The sequence below is a fragment of the Panthera pardus genome, unplaced genomic scaffold, assembly GCF_024362965.1.
Source record: "Panthera pardus isolate Hobbes unplaced genomic scaffold, ASM2436296v1 HiC_scaffold_6, whole genome shotgun sequence".
Lineage (NCBI taxonomy): Eukaryota > Metazoa > Chordata > Mammalia > Carnivora > Felidae > Panthera > Panthera pardus.
The window spans coordinates 109,341,669-109,357,734 of NW_026526991.1; the positions used below are offsets into that span (position 1 = coordinate 109,341,669).

General features: G+C 35.0%; 2 protein-coding genes and 1 pseudogene across 4 annotated transcripts in view; 2 read left to right on the top strand and 1 right to left on the bottom strand.

Annotated features, from left to right (window-relative positions):
* The window catches only part of CCNY (cyclin Y), a 315,204-nt gene that overhangs the window by 261,207 nt on the left and 37,931 nt on the right, over positions 1–16,066 (bottom strand). The window lies entirely within an intron of this gene.
* LOC109276297 (translation initiation factor IF-2-like) overlaps positions 1–16,066 on the top strand; it is a 107,004-nt gene that overhangs the window by 29,258 nt on the left and 61,680 nt on the right. The gene's annotated exons all lie outside the window — the stretch shown is intronic.
* LOC128774978 (transmembrane protein 126A-like) lies at positions 1,358–7,508 on the top strand (annotated as a pseudogene).

Here is a 16,066-nt window from a genome sequence, read left to right on the forward strand (position 1 = left end):
GATATTTGGTGCTTCCCACTGCTGTATAAAAAATACCATTGCTTTATCAGTAATTTGAAACTTGGGCAAATGAAATGTATCTAATCTTAGTTTCCAGTAAGGATAGGAAAAAAGAAGATAAACTTCCATTATAAGACAAGTTTAGGCTAATACATATTGGAATTTCCTAGTTACAAAGAGAGCATACTTGAGTTATGTTATCTTTTTTACTGTAAATTCTTAAGAAAGGCTCAGCTCACTGCTTGCACAAAAGTGGCATGAATCTAGTTCTTTCACCCAACAAGAAATGGGACTGAAAAACCTCCTGTCCAATACCTAAGTCACTCTGAGATTGTGATGTTTCTGTTGTTTAAAGTCACATTTTTATTCTATTTAGGAGCCAATGAATAAAATTACATACACTAAATACTAATTAATAATAAAAATGTGGTGAAAACTAGCTTGAATAGCTATTAGCTTGAATAATAACAGGCCTTGTATCACTTGTCTGAAAAAAACCTCATATTTAGCCTAAAAGTTCTTCAAGCAGTATATCTGCAAGCATATTTTACCCTCTGAGAAAGCAATTACTAAGTAGTAGAAAGGAATGAACATGTATTTCCAAGAACCATATGGTAACAATAAATAAAAAATAGATCATATAGGCAAATGCAAAAATAAAGTTATAAGAAATACAAATATAACCAAAGAGTAAACAAATGCTTCTGACCTGAAGTAGTAACTGGTACTAGATTTTTTCTACTGTAACAAACAACAGGACACCAGAGAAGATACATAAAACAATTGTTTTCAGACAGTGAATAACAGAGGAAGCAGAACTATGACCCCTGAGAGAAGCGATACAAATAAAGTGAGGCTTGTGATGGTCCCAGTTTTCTTTCGGGAGCTACTTTTTGGATTGTGATGCAGGGAAGGGTAATTCTAGGAGAACATGGCAACTTTGTTGAATTGAGGAAACAGTGACCAGAGTTAGGGAGGCTGAGGCAGCTGGAATTTTCAGGGCAGAGTACCAGAAACGAGTAAGCTAGGCAGAGCAAGAGCTAGAAATCTGAAGAGGATCCACCTTGCATCTTTGGTTAATACACAGAGTAAGACTCTATGAGGCCAGGCAGAGAACATTAGTTAAGGAGCTCTAAGATGAACAACCCCCAGAGCTCACAGAGATCTGCAAGCTGTTCAAATTCTGACCAAAGAGAAGGACCTTGGAAGTACAGTTGACCCTTTAACAACATGGGTTTGAACTACACAGGTACACTTACACATGGACTTATTTTTGATAAATACAATACAGTACTGTAAATGCATTTTTCTTATGTTTTTCTTAATAATATTTTCTTTTCTGTAGCTTTATTGTGTGAATACAGTATATAATACTATAACATACAAAATATGTGTTAGTCTTCCTGTCAACAGTAGGCTATTACTTAGTAGTTAAGTTTTGGGACTCAAAAGTTTTATGTGGATTTTTGGCTGCACTATGAGAGGGGTTGGATCAGTGCCCCTACCCCAGTGTTCTTCAAGGGTCAACTACACATTGATGAAAATTCTTACATTATTGCAGAAGTGGCACACCACTATTTAAAGGTACACTAATAATTTAAGATGCATGCCATAAACCTTATATCAACCATTAAAAAGTAAAATGAAGTAATATAATAAATTAGTTAATAGAGGACATAAAATGGAATATTAAAAAAATATTCACTTAATTCAAAAGATAGGAAAAGAAGAAAAAAGAAATTATATGGGGCAAGTAGAAAACAAATAGCAAAACAGTAGATTTAAACCTAACCATATCAATAATTACACTTAATAAAGATGGACTAAATTTCCCCATTAAACGTCAGAGGGGCCCCTGAGTGGCTCAGTCAGTTAAGCATCTGACTTCAGCTCAGTTCTTGATCTAACCACTCGCGGGTTCGGGCCCGGTGTTGGGCTCTGTGCTGACAGCTCAGAGCCTGGAGCCTGCTTCAGATTCTGTGTCTCCCTCTGTCTGTGCCCCTCCCCTACTCACACTCTGTCTCTCTCTCTCTCTCAAAAATAAGTAAACAGTAAAAAAATAAGTAAGTAAAAAGTCAGAGATTGTCCAACTGGATAATAAAGTCTAACCACATTCTGTCCACAAGAAATTCACTGTGAGTGTACAGACAGAGGAAAAATATAAGTAAAAGGATGGAAAAAGATATACCATGTAAACATGAAACATAAGAAAAGTGGAATGACTATCTTCATATTAGACAAAGTAGACTTTAGAACAAGGAATACTCCCAGAGATAAAGAAAGATGTTTTATAATAATAAAATGTCAAGTCACTAAGAAGAAATGACATTCCTAAATGGGAATACACCCAATTGCTTCAAATTACATGAAGGAAAAACTGACAGAATTGAAAGGAGAAAAAGACAAATCCACAATTAGAGTTGGATATTTCAGCACCTCTCTCCACAATTAATAGAAATAGTAGAGAAGTAAATAGGAATATAGACAACTTGAATAATTCTGTCAAATAACTGAATCTAATTGACTGTTATAGAACACTTCACCCAGCAATGGCAGACTTTACAGTATAATCAGTGCCAGTGGAACATTTACCATATACTGGGCCGTAAAACTAGTCTCAATAAATTCAACAGGATGGAAATCACATGGAGGATTTCTCTGACAAAATGCAACTTAACTAGAAATCAATAACTGAAAGTTATCTGCAAATTACAAAATACCTGGAAATTAAACCATGAGTCACAAAAGAAATGAGAAGAGAAAAAGAGAAAATATTTTTCAAAGTTTGTGGGATGCAGCTAGCTAAAGCTTGGCTTTAGAGAGAATTTTATTGTACTTTTGTACTGTAAAATTTCCATTTGTTTTGAAAAATAGTTTCTATACCTTTATACATATTCTTTATTTGATATGACATTGTCATCATAGCTTCTTTGTTAAGCTGTCTGCTTCATTTGGTATTATACATAAATATTGGGCTTCACTAATTGCTAGATGATTGCTCTGTTGTTCTACAAAATGTCCTGGGGAGGTAAAAGGTCATGGCTCAAGTGCCACAGAGTCTGGCTGTTCTTACAGATATTTAATAAATTTTTTTGAATAAATGTTTCTTCATTTGATATATTTCCTCAGGACAATTACTATTTACCAGTTATGGTTGTTTCACTGGGGAACAGGTACCTGGAGCGCCTCAGATAACCATTCCAGAAGAACCCCCACACTATTTTTCCACAGTGGCTGCACCAGTTTGCATTCTTTTTCCAAAGGGAAAGAGAGTTCCCTTTCTTGTGGGATACCATTAAGTACACCAACATACATGTAACAGAAGTACCAGAAGGAGAGGGGAAAGGAGCAGGAAAAAGATTAGACAAAATGATGACTTGAAAACATCCCAAATTTTATTTTTAAAAATCTACACACTTGGGGAACCTGGGTGGCTCAGTCAGTTAAGCGTCTGACTTCAGCTCAGGTCATGGTCTCCCAGTCCATGGGTTTGAACACCGCGTAGGGCTCTGTGCTGACAGCTCAGAGCCTAGAGCCTTCTTTGGATTCTGTTTCTCCCTCTCTCTCTCTGCCCCTCCCCCACTCACACTGTCTCTCTGTCTCTCAAAAATGAATAAATGTTAAAAAGATAAATAAAATAAAAATCTACACACTTAAGAAATTCAAAGAACTCAAAGTATGATAGATGCTATATAGCAGTAATATCTATATCTCACTGGAATTAAGCTAGTGTAAGTCTAAAGTAGGTTCTAATATGTTAAGATGTATTTAGTAAACCCTGGAGAAACCACTAAAAAAAATAATTAAGAAAATAACAAAAAACACAGTGAAAAATATTGTTAAAAGAAGTAAAATGTTCCACTAGAAAATATTTACGTAAAACAAAGAAAGTAGTACAGGAAGAAAAAAGGAACAAAAAAGATGAGACATATCGAAAACAAAATGTAAAATAGCATATGTAAGTTCAACTATATCCATAATAAATTAAATGTGAGTGTACTAATCAATCAATCAAATAGCCAAGACTGTCAGGCTGAAAAAAAAGACTAAAAGAAAAAATATATATATATAATGTCAGTTTTGCATTTTGGTGGCTCTGTTGGTAAATGCATATATATGTTTATAATACAATTATATAAAAATATATGCCTATAATACAGATAAACATTCATGTTTATAATTGTATTATAAGTGTAAGTTTATAAAAAATTATGTTTTTATAATACAATTATAAACATATGTTTGTAAAAAATCGTGCTTTTATAATATAATTATATAAACATATGTTTATAATATGCTGTTGTTTATACTACAATTATAAACCTATATGTTTATAATACAGTTATAAACATGTTTATAAAAAATCATGTTTTGAGAAGGAGGGCATTTGTTGGGATGAGCACTGGGTGTTGTATGTAAGCAATGAATCACGGGAACCTACCTCCAAAACCAAGAGCACACTGTATTCACTGTGTGTTAGCTAACTTGACAATAAGTTATATTAAATAAGTAAATAAATACATACATACATAAATACATAAATAAACTTTAAAAAATCATGTTTTTATAATACAATTATATAAACATATATGCACCTACCAACAGAGCCACCAAAATGCAAAAACTGACAGAATTAAAGAGAGAAATAGACAATTCAACAGTAATAGTCAGAGGCTTCAATACTCCACTGTCGATAATAGAATAACTAGAAAGAAGATAAACAAGGAAACAGAGACTTCAACATTTATAAACCAACTATACTTAAAAGACCTTTATAGGCCACCCAAACAACAGCAAAATACATATTATTCTCCAGTGCACATTCACCAGGATAGATCATTGCTAGACTATAAAACAAGTATCAGTAAATTTTTAAAAATTTAAATTATATAAAGTATATTCTACAGCCATAATGGGGTGAAAGAAGAAAATCAATAACAGAAAGAAATTGGGGACTCACAAATATGTGGAGTTAAATAATATATTCCTAAATAACTAATGTATCAAAATAGAAATAACAAGGAAGATATAAAAATACTTTGAGAGGAATCAAAATGAAGCTACAATTTGCCAAAAATTATGTAATGCAGTAATAGTACTTAGAGGGAGAGTTATAAATGTAAACACCAAATTTAAAAAGAAGAAATATCTTACATTGATAACCTAAACTTCCACCTAGAAACACTATGGCAAAGAAAGCAAAATGAACCTGAAGCAGACAAAAGGAAAGAAATAACAGAGATTAGAGCATAGATAAATAAAATGGAAAATTGAAAAACAGCACAGAAAAATTTAAAGGATCAATTTGGCTCTTTGAAAAGAAAAGAAAATTGACAAATATTTAGCTAGTCTGACCACACAGAAAAAGACTCAGATTGATATAATCAAAAATGAAAGGGGGCACAATACTACTAACTTATAGAAATTTTAAAAGATTATAAGGAAGAGTCACTTGTCAGCCAAAGATGGCTGCACTCAGGCTAGTTGAGCAAAGGTTGGAGTGAGCCCCCATTCACTCAGCCCCCTGTCAGAGGAGGACTGGTGGAGGCACCAACTGCTGTGCAGAGAGCATAAGACTCAAGATGGATAATCGTGAACCAGATGATATTGTCAAGGAAATTTAATTTTCAGTACCATAACCAGAAAAATTAATGAACTCCCAGAAGCAGAAAGGAATCTCTTTGAACATGGATCAACATATATTGGACTTAATGCTGCTATCTGTGGTCTAAGAGCAAATAGTCTTTATCAACACATCTTAAATGTGACACAGGCTCATATAGCTGCTGGCTTACCAATCACAGTGATCCCATTTATTACAGCACATGCATCTTACAAAGGTTTTGTAAATTTACCTTTGAATACAGATGATTTGACTTGTGAAACCTGTACCATAACACAGGTCTTATATCCTGTTTTCTTGGTGATACCTATGAATGGTTGTAGAGCAGTTAGATATGAGCCAGCCCTGCTACCAGAGAAAGGAAGCATCTTAACTTACTGGACTAGAATTTCTAAGCCTGTCTTTAGAAAGATGTTACTTCCCATTTGCTCTGACTGTGTTTGTAGCATACCTTGGATCTAGACAATATAAACTAATTATAAAGTCTCTTCAGTTACCTGAAACTGGCCTGGAAATTCAGTGACTGTTAAACAAATGTGCACACAAAAATAAAATTGTAATGTATAATTAAACATCTAGTGTGTGAATTTAAAAAAGATTATAAGGAATACTATGAATAACTGTATGCCAACGAATTAAATAAGTAGAAGAGACAAATGCCTAAAAGAGACACGGAAAAATTGACTATTGAAATTGAATTAAAAAAGAAATAGAAAACTCAAATAGACCTATAACAAGTAAAAAGATAGAGGTATAATTAGAAAACTACCAAAATAAAATTTTCAGGCCCAGATATCTTCACTAGTGAATTCTACCAAACACTGAAATAAGAATTAATACCAACTCTTCACAGACTCTTCGAAAAAATAGAAGAGGATGAAACACTTTCCAAATCATTCTATCATACCAGTATTCCGCTGACACCAAAACCAGAAGACATCACTAGAAAAGAAAATTGACCGATAGCTTCTGTGAAAACAGATGCAAAATTCTACAACAAAATACTAGCAAACTGAAACCAGAAACATATAAAAAGAATTATGCACCATTATCAAGTGAAATTTATCCCAGAAATGTAAAGTTGGTTTAACATCTGAAAATCAATGAATGTAATACATATCAACAAAACAAAGGACAAAAACCACATGATCATCTCAATAGATGCAGAAAAAGCATTTGACAAAATTTAAACTTTCATGATTAAAAAAAAAACTCAACAAGAAATAGAAGGGCACTTCCTTAATCTAATAAAGGGCATGTCTAAAAAATGTACAGCTAGCATAATGGTAAAAGACTGCTTTCCCCCTCAGATCAGGAATAAGATAAAGATGTCTCCTCTTGCTACCTCTATTCAATATTATACTGGAGATTCTAGCCAGGGCAGTTAGTCAAGATAAAGAAATAAAAGGCATCCAGATTGGGAAGGAAGAAGTAAAATGCTTTCTGTTAGCAGATGCAATGATTTTTATGTAGAAATTCTAAAGAACTTACTAAAAAAGATTAAAACTAGTAAATGAGTTCAGCAGGATGGCAGGATATAAGATTGATATACAAAAATCAACTGCAGGTATATACATTTCCAATAATCAATCTAAAAATGAAACTAAGAAAACAACTCCAAAGAAATAAAATACTGAGGAATAAATTTTAATAAAATAAATGCAAAACTTATGCTTTAAAATATATTTTAAAAACTATAAAACGTTGAGGGGCCCCTGGGTGGCTCAGTCAGCTAAGCACTCAACTTCAACTTAGATCATGATCTTGTGACTCCTGAGTTTGAGCTCAGGCTCTGTGCTGACAGCTCAGAGCCTTGAGCCTGCTTCAGATTCTGTGTCTCCCTCTCTCTCTGCCCCTCCCCGCTCACATGCTGTCTCTCTCTCTCTCTCTCAGAAATAAATAAACATTAAAATTTTTTTAAAAACTATAAAATGTTGAAAAATTAAGATGATTTAAATAAATGGAAAAACAACCTACATACATGGATTGGAAGACTTAATATGGTTAAGATAGCAATACTCACAAATTGGTCTATAGATGCAGTGTATTTACAAGCATTCCAGCTGATTTCTTTGTAGACATTTCAAGCTGATTCATATGGAAATTTAAGGGACCCACAATAGCCAAAAAAAATCTCAAAAAACAAGAACAAATTTGAAGAGCTCCTACTTCCCTATTTCAAAACTTATTAGAAAGCTAAGTAGTCAAGACTGTGGTTTTGATGTAATGACTCACACTGAAAGTCCATAAATACACCTTCACATTTACAATGAATTGATTTTTGACTACAGTGCTGAGACAATTCAATGAGGGAAAGTGTAGACTTTTTAAACAAATGATGCTGGGACCACAAATATTCACACACAAAAGAATAAATTGGATAGCCTACCTCACACCATGTACAAAAACTAACCCCAAACGAATCAAAGACACAAGTGTAATAGCTATAATTATAAAACTCTTAGAGGAAAACATAGGAGTAAGTCTTCATAATCTTGAATTAGGCAATGGTTTCTTAGATATGATACTGAAAGCATAGAAAACAAAAGAAAAAATAAATTAAGCATTATAAAAATTAAAGACTCTTGTGCTTCAAAAAAATTAAAAAATAAATTAAAACTCTTGTCCTTCAAAAGATACCATCAAGAAAATGAAAAGACAATTCACAAAATGGGAGGAAATTTGTAAAGTATATAAAGAACTCTTGTAACTCAGTAATAAAAAGACAAACTAGGTAAAGAAGGGCAAAAAATTGAATTTCTCCAAAGACGTACAAATGTACACCAGCTATTAGGGAAATGCAAAGCAAAACCACAATGAGATGCCACCTCATACCCAATAGGATAGCTATAACCCTAAAGATAATAACAAAGATGGTAAAAATGTGGAGAAATTGGAGCCCCCATATACTACCACTAGGAATGTACAGTGGTACAGCCTGTAAGCAGTCTGGTAGTTCCTCCAAAGATCAAACATAGAGTTACCACATGGCCCAGCAATTTTACTCCTAATATATACCTAAGAGAAATGAAGACCTATGTTCGCGTGATAAGTTGTGCACAAATGCTATAGCAGCATTATTCATAAAAGGAAAAAAAAAGTGGCAACAACAGCAACAACTGATGAATGGTTAAGTAAAATGTGGTCTGGTTGTATAATGGAATATTACTTGGCAATACAAAGAAATGAAGTACTAATACATGCTATACCTTGGATAAATTTTAAAAACATTAGCCTAGGGGTAGCTGGGTGATTCAGTCAATTAAGTGTCGGACTTTGTCTCAGGTCATGATCTCACAGTTCATGGGTTCAAGCCACACCATCAGTGCAGAGCCTGCTTGGGATTCTCTCTCTCCCTCCCTCTCTGCCCCTCCCCAACTTGCACTTTCTCTCTCTCAAAATAAATAAATAAACTTGAAAAAAAAATTTTAGTCTAAGTGAAAGAAGCCAGCTTCAAAAGACCACACATTACATGATTCCATTTATATGAAATGTTCAGAATTGTCAAATCTATACAGATAGTAGATTATTGTGTACCCAAGGCTGGAAGAGTTGGGGGTAAATGTGCAGTGACTGAAATGATCTAAAATTAATTATGGTGTTGATTGCACAACTCTGAGAAAATACTAAAAACCATTGAATCATTCACTTTAAATAGACAAATTAGGGGCACTTAGGTAGCTCAGTTGGTGAAGCATCTGACCTCAGCTTAGGTCTTGATCTCAGGGTCGTGAGTTCAAGCCCTGAAATGGAGGGTACTTAAAAAAAATGGATGAGTTATATGGTGTTGGAATTATATCTCAATAAAGATATATTCATTTCAATAAATGAAAAAGAAAAAAAACTATTTAAAAGTCATAGCAAAATAGAACACACTTTTAAGGTATAAATACCAACAAAGCCACTTTCTTAATCGAGGAGTAATTCAAAGTAATTCAAAGGCAAAGTAATTAAAAGGCAAAGACCTGATAAATGGCATGTACCAAAAAAAAACCCAAAACCAACAACTAAAACTGAAAAAACCCTAAAATAAAACATACCTAATGGTGAAGCTACCAGATGCTTCCACGCTAAGACTGGCAATAAAGTGGGACATTTACTTTCACCACTTCTCCACTTTTCTGGAGGGCCTATCTTGTGCAATAAAGTCAGAAAAAGAAAGGCTCAAAAGTTGAAAAGAAAGAAGAAAAACTTTCTTCATTCACTGGGACATATTTGTGTCTGAAGGAAATCCTAAGAAGTGTACAAAAAGGCTTATAGGACTAATAAGTGATATTAATAAGGTCATATGATACAAGGTCAATATACAAAAACCTATTATATTTTTATATACCATCAACAAATAATTAGAAAATGAATATTAGCATCATTTATAATAATATGCAGAATGAAAGGATAAATTTAACAGTATATACAAGATACAATGAAAACTCAAATATTGCTCACCAAAATTTTTTTTTCTTTATGCATTCTTTTTTAATTTTATTTATTTATTTATTTATTTATTTATTTATTTATTTATTATTTTAATATGAAATTTATTGTCAAATTTGTTTCCATATGGCTGAACAAAAATGTAAAAGACCTAAGTAGTGAAGAGATATCTATGTTCATGCACTGGAAAACAGAACCTCAATCTATAGATTCAACGCAATCTCTATCACAGTTTCAGAAGGATTTTTGAAATTGAAAAGCTGATTCTAAATCCAAAAGACCTAAGATAGTCAAAACAGCTTAGAAGAAGGACAAAGTGGAGGTCTTCTTACACAGCCTGATTTTAAGACTTACTATAAAGCTATAATAATCAAGAAAGTGAGGAAGAATCAGAAATATATTTATGCATTGGTGGATATTTGATCTGGTCAATTGACTTTCCCCAAAATTTGCAAGGTGATTGAATGGGAAAAGAATACTCTTATCAACAAATGGTGCTGGCACAACTGGATATCCTTATGAAAGCAAAACAAAACCCTTGACCTTTTTCTCACTCCACACACAAAACTTAACTCAGAATGTCTTATATACCTAAATGTAAGAGCTAAAACTTCAAGGAGAAAACTTTGGAGAAAATCTTTGCAATCTTGGGATAAGCGAAGAATTCTTATGACACAAAAAGCACAAACCATAAAAAAAATTATAAATTGACTTCACCAAAATTTAAAACTTCTCCCCATTAAATTTTTTTTAATGTTTATTTTTGAGAGAGACAGAGACAGAATGCGAGTGGCTTGGGGCAGAGAGAGAGGGAGGCACAGAATCCGAAGCAGGCTCCAGGCTCTGATCTGTCAGCACAGAGCATGACGTGGGCTCAACTATTGAACTGTGAGATCATGACCTGAGCCGAAGCCAGACGCTCAACCGACTGAACCACCCAGGTGCTCCAAAACTTCTCCCCATTGAAAGAAAGCATTAAAGAAATAAAAAGGCAAACCACAGACTACAGAAAATATTGAAAATACATATATCTGACAGGTGATTCATTACTAGAATATTACTAGAATAGAAAATAGAATAATGAAACTTCTGTAACTCAAGACAACCCAAATAAAAAAATGGGCAAAAGATTTGAAGAAGTATTTCTCAATAGAAGAGCTAGAAATGACTCATAAGCACATGAAAGGATGCTCAATGTCCAGTCACCAGGGAAATGGAAATCGAACCATAAGATTTACTACCCACATTTAAAAAGACTGCCTGCCAGTACTAACTATGAATAACTTATGTGCAGCAAGTTCAATACTTGTATGTCGCTGGTGGCATGTAAGTGATAACATTTATTTTGGAAAACAGTTTGATATTCTCTTAGAAAGTTAAACATGTTTACCATATAGCCCAGCAATCCTACTTGTAGGCATGTACCTAAGAGAAGTGAAAACACATATCCACACAAAGACTTTCACAAGAATGTTCATATCAATTTTGTTAGCAATAGTTAACACCTGGAAACAAACCAAAAGTTCATTAAAAAATGAAATGTTAAGGATGCCCCGGTGGCTCAGTTGGTTAAGTGTCCAATTTCGACTCAGGTCATGATCTTGAGGTTCATGGGTTTGGGCCCCGCTTTGGACTGTGTGCTGATAGCTCACAGCTGGAGCCTGCTTCAGGTTCTGTGTCTCCCTCTCTCTCTCTACTCCTCCCCCTGCTTGTGCTCTGTCTCCATCTCTCAAAAATAAATATTTTTAAAAATTTTTAAATAAAAATCAACAAGAAAGTTTCACTTAGAACCACAAAGTCAGAACATGATATTAAGAGTAGCCTTTAAAGCTGATTAGAAACTCAAACTCACTTCAAACATAATGATATAGGTAAATTAAAAGTAAAAGAATAAAAAAAGATATACCACCCCAAAAAAGATACCCCTCAAACATTAATCAAAGGAAACCTGAAGCGGTTATATTAACATCAAAGTAGACTTTCTAACAAAAAAATTACCAGGGATAAAAAGGGACATTGCACGATAATAAAATGTTCAATTCACCAAGCAGACATAACAATCTAAATGTGTGTACACATGACAACAGAACTGCAATACTGCATGAGGCAAGAGCTGACAGGACTGAAGGGAGACATAGACAAATCCACAGGTAAACACTCCTCTCCCTGTAATGGGACCAGTAGGTGGAAGATTAGCAAGGATCTAGAAGAACTGACAACACTATCAACGAACTGGATCTAACTGGTAGTTATAGGACATTCCAACAGTTAACAGCAGAACATACATTCTTTTCCAGTACATATATAATATTCACCAAGATAGAGCAGTTGAACCATAAAACAAACTTTAATAAATTTGAAAGAATTAAAATCATACAAGGTGTGTTCTCTGAACTTAATGAAATTAAGCTAGAACTCAGTAATAGAAAGATGAAAATCTCCAGATGCTTGGAAATTAACACACTTCTGAGTCACTCAAAGTCAGAGTGGAAGTCCCAAAGGAAATTAAAATTGAAACTAGAACATAGCAAAATTTGTGGGATGCACCTAAATCAGTGATTAGAGGGAAATTTATAGCATTCAATGCTTATATTGGAAAAGACAAAAGGTCTCAAACCATAGTCTAAATTTCCACTTCAAGAAACCAGAAAAAGAAGAGCAAAATAAACCTACCACCGGTAGAAATAAGGAAACAAACATTGAAGAAGAAATCACCAAATTTGAAAACGGAAAAGTAGGGAAAATTAGTGCCATTCCTCTGAAAAGATCAATGAGACTGATAAACCTCTAGAAAGACTGGCAAGAGACAAGACACTAATTACCAATATCAGGAATGAGAGAGGAGATAACATTACAGATTCCACAGGCATTAAAAAGAGGAAGGGGCATGAGGAAACTTTGCAGATGATGGATATGTTTATTTTCATGATTATGGTGATGGTTTTACAGATGTATACATACATAAAACTTACCAAATTATATATTTTAAATACATAGTTTATTGTATGTAAAGCATACTTCAATAAAACTATTTTTAAAAACCCTTTATGGAACAGAACATTTTCCCTTGGAGATGGTTAGAGCCCTCACTACATCCATTACCTGCTGTCATAGCTGTCCGTACCCCTGCACATCATTCCTCCACCATTGACTTTCTCAAATCACAATAACCGGCCCTACCTAATACTTCTAGTGTGTACAATAAAATACTATATTTTCTACCCACTCCTATCTCATCCTCGATGCACTGAATTATAAAACTGAAAGAAATTAGTGTCTACTGTGGCTTGATTCACTTAAGTAGAGAATAGTTTCTATCATCTAGTATCATCAATTATAACAGACTGGAATTATTCACAAGTATGTTCACCAGAGAGTTCCTAAAGGAACATGAGTCAAAAGCCAGTTTGGGCTCCAGGGAGAATCCACTGACTTCAGTAAGGCTGTAGATTACAGAATTTTACCTAAATGATCCCAGTGGGGCAGTGAAACCCAGGTGAAGTTCATTCAGTGCACAGCACATCTTGACACTGAAAGAAGTACAACCTTGGAAACATAGCATGTAATTACAAGCTAGAACTCTCTCGGGCATACAATGCTTGAGCACCATAAGATTGATCTCTTTGCTTTCATTTTTTGTTAAGCAGCAATATACAACTTATGGATTCTAACATCACAGTAATAGCTTCTTCATTGAGAATTCACAACAACATATACTCTCACATTCCCGTTTTCAGTGTGCAGCAAACACTTGATTTCAGGAGGCTAAAAGACAGAAAGGGTGCACAGAGTGAGCCTCCTTTTTGGTGGAAGCTTTAATTCACACATTTCTGTGTTGGTACAACCTACTTGGGAGCTTTCTCCTCCTACCCTACCCTCATCTAGCTTCCTCCATGACCTTCCTGTCTCCTGTCTCATCCTATCTATCACAGAGTAGTTTACAGCATGCTCTACCATATCTTTGTTCCTTTAAAAACGGAGATACAAACACCTATCCTGCAAGACTAATGTACAGATTTGAAAGACAAAAACACACACAGAGCAAACACTAGCAGAGTGATCTGTATAATAGACACTCAAAACAGTGCAAATTCACTTTACTTTCACCTTCCTTTCTAATACCAAAGTAGCAGCAACCAGAGAAAAGAAGAAAATGTGCAGGCACAAGAATGGTGAAAAGCAGAAGAATCGTGCCAAATGCCTGTTTTCTCTTCTCAGAACACAAGTTTTGCTCAAAATGATCGCTCTTGAGCATATCCCTCTGTTCTATAGCAGTTCACCTGGCTCAGGTAGGAGGCTTAGGTGGCCCAACTACTAACACACTTCTATTCTTCCTTTGCTTCAAACCACCACTCAAAAATTGATCATTTATTTGGAATATCGTAGATATTTAGCCCACCCTTTTCCTGGCTATTATCTGTCATTATTTAAACACACTAAGACGCTACTTAAAGAAGGAAAGAAAAAAAAAAACAAAACTATCTCTAGCTTCTTCCCACTCCACCTATACATGCCTGGTCTCTTGCCTCTTTTTCATAGCCAAACTCTATAAATGTTTTTCCACTTCTCACCTCACATTTACTCCTCAATTTACCACAAACTGGCTGCTGCTCAAATCATCTAACCATTTATTCTACAACTACTTGAAGTGCCTCTACTCTCTGCTAGACATTTCTAGGTGCAAAGAAGCCAGTGTGATCGGATGGAAAGAAGCATGAGATGTAATAAGAAGGGTAATCAAAAGCCAGGTCATGGAGCACCATGTGAGCCATAATAAGAATTTGGATTTTTCTTTGAGTGAGATGAGAAGCCATTGGGAGATTTTGAAAAGAAAGATATGACAAGGTCAGGGGTGCCTGGGTGGCTTAGTCAGTTAAGCGTGCAACTCTTGATCTCAGCGCAGGTCTTGATCTCAGGGTTGTGAGTTCAGGCCCCACATTGGGCTCCACTCTGGGCATGAAGCCTACTTTAAAAAAAGAAAAAGAAAAAAGAAACATATGACAGGGTCTAATTATATTTTAAAAGGATCACTGTAGCTGCTATAAGAATAGACAGAAGCAAGGGGTAGGGGGCAAGGGTCAAAACAGAGACAAGTAAAGTGATTACTGAAATAATCCAAGTGAGGGATGATGGTGTCTTGGACCAGATGAGTAACATTGGAACTAGTAAGAATGATTCTGATTCTCATTGGTTTTGAAAATGAAGTTGATAGAATTGTTAGAAGGGGATGTGAGAGACAAAGGAAAGTCAAGAATGGCTCAAAGTCTTGCCCTAAACAACTGGAAAAATGAAGCTACCATTTACTGAGAAAGGAAGTCACAGGGAGGGTCTGATTTGGGCAGGTGATGGAAGTAGAAAATCAAAAGTTCAGTCTTGAGGTGCCTGGATAGCTCAGTCGGTTGAGCATTCAACTCTTGATTTTGGCTCAGGTCAAGGGACTGAGCCCCACATCAGGCTCTGAGCTGACAGTGCAGGGCCTACTTGGGATTCTCTCTCTCCCTCTGTCTCCACCTCTTCCCTGCATGCAGGTGGTGCTCTCTCTCTCTCTCTCTCTCTCATTCTCTCTCTCTCTCTCTCAAAAATAAATAAATAAATAAATAAATAAATAAATAAATAAATAAATAAATAATATTTTTTAAAAAGCTCAGTCTTATATATACTAAGTTTGAATTGCTTAGTACACAGCTAATTTGAAAATGGTTAATTTTGTGAGTCTGAAATTCAAAGGAGAGGTCTGGGCTAGAAATATAAATCCAGGAGCTATTAGCATATAAATGATATTTAAAACCACATGCCCTGGGGCGCCTGGGTGGCGCAGTCGGTTAAGCGTCCGACTTCAGCCAGGTCACAATCTCGCGGTCCGTGAGTTCGAGCCCCGCGTCAGGCTCTGGGCTGATGGCTCGGAGCCTGTTTCCGATTCTGTGTGTCCCTCTCTCTCTGCCCCTCCCCCGTTCAAGCTCTGTCTCTCTCTGTCCCAAAAATAAATTAAAAACGTTGAAAAAAAAAAAA